The sequence below is a fragment of the Cynoglossus semilaevis genome, chromosome 1 (genome assembly GCF_000523025.1).
Source record: "Cynoglossus semilaevis isolate Cse_v1.0 chromosome 1, Cse_v1.0, whole genome shotgun sequence".
NCBI classification, from domain to species: domain Eukaryota; kingdom Metazoa; phylum Chordata; class Actinopteri; order Pleuronectiformes; family Cynoglossidae; genus Cynoglossus; species Cynoglossus semilaevis.
This window is the reverse complement of record NC_024307.1, coordinates 921,656-928,910: the sequence shown is the minus strand read 5'-3', so window position 1 is coordinate 928,910 and position 7,255 is coordinate 921,656.

The window sequence follows — 7,255 nt, the reverse complement described above, 5'->3', positions numbered from 1 at the left end:
GTGTATTTCTCTCCTCTCCTACAACCACATGAGCGGCTCCTTCTTCCTCTGCTCCGACACGCAGGGCCTAAAGTGTGCGTTTATTCTCCAGACCCTCTTTACAGATCGTACTTTAAACAGCGTGATCTGCGAATAAACAAGGGCCAGTAAACAATGGAGTGAAGGCTGTGCCCACGTATAGGAAGAGCACACACACACACACACACCAAATTGCACAAGTGTAAACTTTGAATAGGCCGCCGCCGCCGCCGCCGCCGCTCTGTAAATTTACACAGACATTAAATTTGCTTCTATTCATTTTAGACATATAATGCTAAGCCGCCTTTTTTTTTCTTTTTTCTTTTTTCTTTTTTTATAGCGCACTGATCGATATCTGTGTAAAATAATCATTTTTTCTTTTTTTTTTTAACTAGCGGGGCAGTGAAATCTTTGCTTTGTGCTAAAGTCAACAGTGACAGAGTTTGAGCTCAAATAAATGCCGTGATGTCTGGAGCCCAAAGGCAGAAAGGCAGAAAGGCAGAAGCCTCTTACAAAGGGCTCCTGTGCGGCTTTGGCAGCGGCGGCGGCGGCGGAGCAGTGACACAGGTATGGAGCAGTGCTTTCTCATCTTTAATTCTTATTTTTAAAAAACAACTTGATTATAGATTTTTTTTTAAAATTTTGCTGAGGTGGTGCATGTGAGGGTGGTGGAGGCATATATATATATAGAGGGGAGGGAGGGGAGGGTAACGGGGGCGGAGGAGGAGGAGGTGAGGTGAGAGGAAGAAGTGGGAGCAGAGGCTGAAATCCTAAATTCATGAGAACGGAGCCGTGTTGGATTTGACGACAGGGTGGTGCAAAGCTGCGGGATCTGCTGTGACTGTGAGGCTGCTGGAAGGTTCTGAGCCTCTGAGCTGATGGAGATAAAAAAAAAAAAAACTCTGAGTAGAAAAGATTTTTTTTTTTTTTGCAGTGGATGATGATCTGAATATCACTCATACTTGTCAACGTCCACTTCCTGAGCCTCATGTTGAATCACCCAGTGATTTCAGCCGCGTCTTTTCATCCGTTCGCAGCGGATCGATATCTTTGTCGCAGCTCTTTGTGGAACTGAATATATTTTTCTGTTTTTTTTAATTTAATTTTTAAAAAAAATGTATATTTTTTAATTTTCAGTCACTAAATTTCGAATTTTTTTATACATTGTAAATATCTGGAACACAATATTCTCTGCAGTAAATTTAAATGTAGCCATTGATATTTATTATTATTATTATTATTATTATTATTATTATTATTATCATTAAAGGAGTAACAGCGTTAATAAATAGGTCAAAATAATTTAATTATAATGTATATTTATATGAAGGAAAAACATATAATCACAACAAATATTATTACAATTTATAATTTTTAATATTATTATTACCTAATAATATTCGAACATTCTTTAGATTTAATTAATTACTTTTATCTCTTTCTGCATTTTCGAATTAAATCTTTCGTCTTTCATCACGGATGTCAGTCTTCCTCCATGACCTCATTCAAATAAATAAATAAATAAATAAATAAATAAATAATATAGAAATCTTGACTCTCATTCTATTAGTATTTTTCATTTTTGATCTGCTTTTTTTAAATTTTTTAAAATCATTTATTTCACATCACAAACATTTGTATTTCCGGTTTCCGCTGCCAACACATTTCATATATATATATATATGTCGCAGGATATGGTTTGGCGTTTTATAGTGAGTTGGTGAAGAAATTAAATAGAATATATATATATATTTATATATATTAACCAGAAAACTGAACAGTTGTTGTACCTCGACTCTGCCGTGACCCCTCTGCGGGGCCGGACTGACCCCAGCCCGGCCTCCACTGATGGAAACGGCCTCCTGCAGCTTTAGGGGTTCAAAGGTAACCAACCTCAATCTGTACAGACGGAGACAAGTCCGCGGAGGCCACGTCCCTGCACGGACCTCCTCCTCTTCCTCCTCCTCCTCCTCCATCACCTCCTGGTCTCAACTTTTCCATCACCAGGGAGAACAGAGCCTTGACTTTTCTGCAGCCTGATCTGATTCTGCAGCTCGTGGCCGCGTCATCGTCGACGAGCACATCTGTTGTTATAGCAACCGAAGAAAGGACGGCGCCGCCTGTTGATCCCCTTTAGCCCGCTAACCTGATTCCTCTGCTCTTCTTCTGTGCGCGTATTTGCATCTTTCTTGATTAGAGCAGACATTCTCACACACGGACACAAAGACGAGTCACAGACGAGGAACAGGAACCGGATATGGATGAAAAATATCTTTGAAAAAAAAAAAAAACAAAAAACAAAAATATATATTTTTAAAAAGTACATCTAGTTTTTTTATTTAATTTTAGGCCCCTTTTATTTATTTATTTATTTTTAATTTTAGGCCCTAAATGTGATTTCGAATTTTTTTTATGCCCCAGTAAAATATATTTATTAGATTTTTTTCCCTTAAAATACCGCCGTGTATTTTCATGCCAGGAAGTTCGGGCCTTAATTCACCTGCGTAGAAAGTGACGTCACGGCGCAGTTAGAGCGAAAATACAGTTAAAGTTTTTAAACAAGGTCAAACGATAAAGGTCCAAAAATCAAAATGAGGAGACAAGTACTACAGTCGTGTACGGAAATACACAAAGTACTGCAGTAAAACGAAAAGTTCACAAAGACAAATGTGACCCAAAGAACACCGTCCTCACATCGAACATCGACTGAACAATATGCATCGTGAATGGGAAGCACCGCTGCAGGCAAACCGAAAACACGTGACCTACTACGGCCTTAATTCCAGACCAAAAATATGTGACGTAAGCTGACATAAATATATCCGTGCAAATATATAAATTATATGGCTGAGACAATTACGATTTAAAATAGCAATAATATCGTTGGTTTAAGAGGTGACGCAGCGGAGACCGGAAGAGGTTGTCGGTGCGGAGGAGCTCGTCCATCACCGCAACACTTCACCTGTGTGTGTGTGTGTGTGTGTGTTATGAAATAATTCAGAGGAGCTCACATACAGCGGGGCACTCGGCAGCGCCGCGGCCCGCAGACTGGAACACCCAAGAAGATCTGTCTCCAGGGAGACAGCGGGACACCGGTCCAACAAGCTGTAATTCTGTCTCAGCCTTTTGCAGGGGAGGGACCGTCCACACTGGCGCGTCTTAACTCCCCTTTCAGCAGAAATACTCCTAATCCCATATCTTAGCAAGGCAAACTGCCGTCCCTCAGTATATTAAAAGGACCGCGAAGTCAAAACTCAAAAGCCACCCATGGTTTCTCAGCAGGAGGCCTGTAATGACTGAGAGCTCCATCCATCAGCCATCCATCCATCCATCCGTCCATCCAGCCATCCAGCTATATATCAAAAAAAAAATACCGTATAAAAAAATTATCGTAAATATCGTCGATTTTATTGCAGCCCGGTTAAAAAAAAACCGCAAAATATTTTAATGCAGACAAAGTTTCTTAAATGCAAATTTTCACAGCTCGTCTTATTTTTTGTGTTCTGTTCATTTATATTTATATAAATTGATGAATTGCACGATATAAAATATCAATAGGTCATAAAATAAATCGAAATCGTAAATCGTAAAGAAATGATATTCTATGGATTAATAATGGTATTTTCAACATTAGGGAAAAAAATATGAACTAAATTCAGGATATTTTAGTGTATATATTTTATATTAAAAACAAATTTATAAAAACAACAACTGAAAAACATCGTTAATACATTTGAGCTTTTTATCATTGATCCTCAATCTGACGTCACTAACAGTAACATTAATGTTCGTTTGTTTGGTTTGTTACAAACACTTTGAAAAGGTCGAAATTATTTCGACATAATAATAATAATAATAATAATAATAATAATAATAATAATAATTTCAAAAAGAATTCGAAACAGTTAAAAATGTGTCCCAGAAAATCAGGGCTCGTCATCAAATTACAAAAAAAATAGATAAATTGATGAAGGAAAAAAAATCTGTCAATTTCAGGTGAAATTTGTCAGATTGTGTTAATAATAAACAGAATTGTATAAAATCTTTGTTTTACTATAGAAAAACAAACTTTACGACAGGAAACATCCCTGCAGAGGATGTAAGGGACCGACATAGATGCAGGAAGGCCAAAATATAAAATAAAATATAAAAATACAACATTTTACAACATTACTGTTTATTAAAGATTAGAGTTTTTTTTTTTTAACTTTTTTAAAATCTTTTTTTTTAAGTAGTCAAGAGTTTCACCTTCAGCATACTTTCAACTGATGTGAGTGCTGGTGTGTGTGTGTGTGTGTGTGTGTGTGTGTGTGTGTGTGTGTCGGTGAGAGAAGGATGGACAGGGTGAGAATGCGGCCAATGAGTGTGATGTGTCTGCACTCTACTGACACCAGTGTGTGACATTCCAGTGAAGAAGAAGGAGAGAGAGAGAGAGAGAGAGAGAGAGAGAGAGAGAGAGCTCCATCAACAATGCCCATTGAGGTCTGCGAGGCAGCAGCTGGTGAGACGTTCACTGACCTGAAGGCAGTCCATTCAGGGCAGCGCGGTGCCTCTCACTGCCCTGCTGCTTTTATCTGCCTGGAAGTGGATGGATGGTCAGTGTTTATCCTTGGAAAGTATTGCCACACAGGTCTGTCTGTGTGAATGGATGGGACGGAGGCCCGGAGAGAGAGAGAGAGAGAGAGAGAGAGAGAGAGAGAAATGAAGGGAAGGGAGAAATTATTCCGTGTCTTTATGAAGAACTTAGTGCGATGAAAATTCGCAAAATAAACTTCTTTTAGTCTTAAATAACTTTAACGATATGACATATATATATATATATATATATGTCTATATAATATATATATATATCTTTGGTGTATATGGAGCTATGCGTTTCAGCAGGGATGCTGCCCTACGTCTGGATTTTCTTTTCTTAAAAAAATCTTTAGTACTTAAAAAATCTGGGATATCCGATTTGTCGATATTGTCCAAACACTTAATTTCCGATATCACGCGATACCGATAAACGCAGCCGTTTGAGTTAAAGAGGACACGTTTTATTGGGTGCAGCGGCTAGCTGTGTCAACACTTTCACTTTCACTTTGAAACTCTTTCCAGGCCTTGCTATCGGGTTTTCATTATCGCAGGTAAAAACCGATAACGATTCTTTACCGATGTTGCATAATTATGCTAATATCAACCGATAATATCAGTTGATATAGAGATAATGCTAACACCCAAAATATAGATGGAGTAAAGTTGGACGTGTTTGAAGCCGCGCCGCAGCGAAGGCTAGCTACTGTCTCTCTGTCACCGTTCGTCCCAGTAACTCTGCTCAACGCCACACAATCACAACCACGGTAGAAACCATGCTCCTTCTGATCGTGCGGGAGAAGCTAATGTGGCTATTTGGTGTGCTACAGTTAGCCATCTCTGTATTTGCTGTTTCTTTTTCGAGTTTGCTTACAAGGTTCTTCCGGTCTTTCGAACTTCCGATTCAAATTCGTCCAGTGTTACTATGTTAGAGCATGGTTGACACAGCGCCACATACAGGCTTAGAATATGTACTACAGGGACTGGAGTCGCATTCTACTACTCTGTTTAGATGCAGATTTTGTTTGCACCGGATCCTTGGAAACATTCCGTATTACGAGGCTACTGTTGTCGCATCGTATCGCATCGTATCGTATTGTATCGTATTACGTATCACAGCTGCGTAAACAGGGCCAAAGATCACCGATGTGCGTCTTGTTTTAAGACGGAGGTTTTGATTCCGAGCAGCACCGACGTTAGCAGCATGCTAGTCTTTACACAATCATAAAAATATATGTAAATAAACCTGGAGAAAAAACCTTTCGTGGAAGACAAATCAGAGTGCGATCAACCAGAGGTCCAAACACCAGCGTGAGGTCTACTCTGACTGGGCTGCTCCGTTCGTATTCTTAATTATCTCGTCTACTTTTAGCTCATTTCTCAGGCATTTCCCATTGGACCAGAGGCCTGTTGTCAAGACGAGACCTGGTGAGCAGAGCTAACACTCACTGATATGTCAGTCAGCTGTGGTGAAGACAGTCTGTTTGGCTGACATTGATTTTTTTCCCCCCCGCTTTCTTAATTCCCCTCTGGACTCCACACCTCTGTGTTCCAGGTTTCAACCAGCGCTGATGGAAATTCTCACTTTTCTTTTCTTTCCTTTTTTTTATTTTTTATGTTGCTTTTGGAAGAGGCTCACATCATGTCCTTTCCATTTTTTTTTCTTTCTGACCCATTCCAACCCACCGTGGCCATGTTTGTGGCCCACAGACCACAGCATAGACACCAGCTCGCTGCAAATATCTCCCGACTGCTGCGCTAGGCCAGCCAATCCCAACGAAGGACATACAACTCATTAAAAGTTAATGAAACCTATAAATGTGGTGCGCCAGCGATTCATTTAAACCCCCAATCCAATCTCCTCTCCCGGCAAAGGCAAACAAGCCCGGTGCCCCCGGCGCCGTCCTCGGAATAACAAACTATGGAATATTTTGTCCTGCATATGTACTTCCGCACAGACAGACGGTCTTACGATGGGACTCGTCCAATTTAGTGAATGCCAGGACGCTGTTGTGCCGGGGGTGAATTCTGTAATCTGCCACCGAGCTGAATTTAATGTCCGTACTTTACACGAACGGCGCTCGTCTTGGCGGGAAGCCGTGGAGGCGCCATTTCAACATTCATGAGAATCACTGACATTCAAATAATGGGCTCATCTTAATACCACGACCAGAGGATGTGCGGGAAAAAAAAAAGTGTGTGTGTGTTCATTTCCTTAAGGCTGCGCGAGCGGCGAGAACTCGGACGAGGCCGGATGTGAGGGGGGGGGTCCTTCTCCCCCCCCATCTCTCTCCTCCCTATCAACCCTCACCTAATAGCACTGCTGCTCTCAATTTGATAACATCCCATCAACGGCAATAAAGAGCCCCCCCCACCCCTCGCCCCCCCTCACACTAACAAGTACTCCCAATCTAAAGTGTGGAACAATACACCCCCTTGTCTTTAAGACTCCCATCTCAACACCCCCCCCCTGGTGCCCCCTCATAGTGCTTCCCTTGGGGGGGATTTAAATTAAATTCTCCTCGTGTATACTGCCACTTTCAGCCCTCTAATGAATTCCCATACCCTGACGTGAATCAAATTAATCCCCAATTTAATCCCATATAAATGGCCGCGCTATTTACGTATAAGGGAGAAGCTGATGCTGGGGTGAGGGACTGAA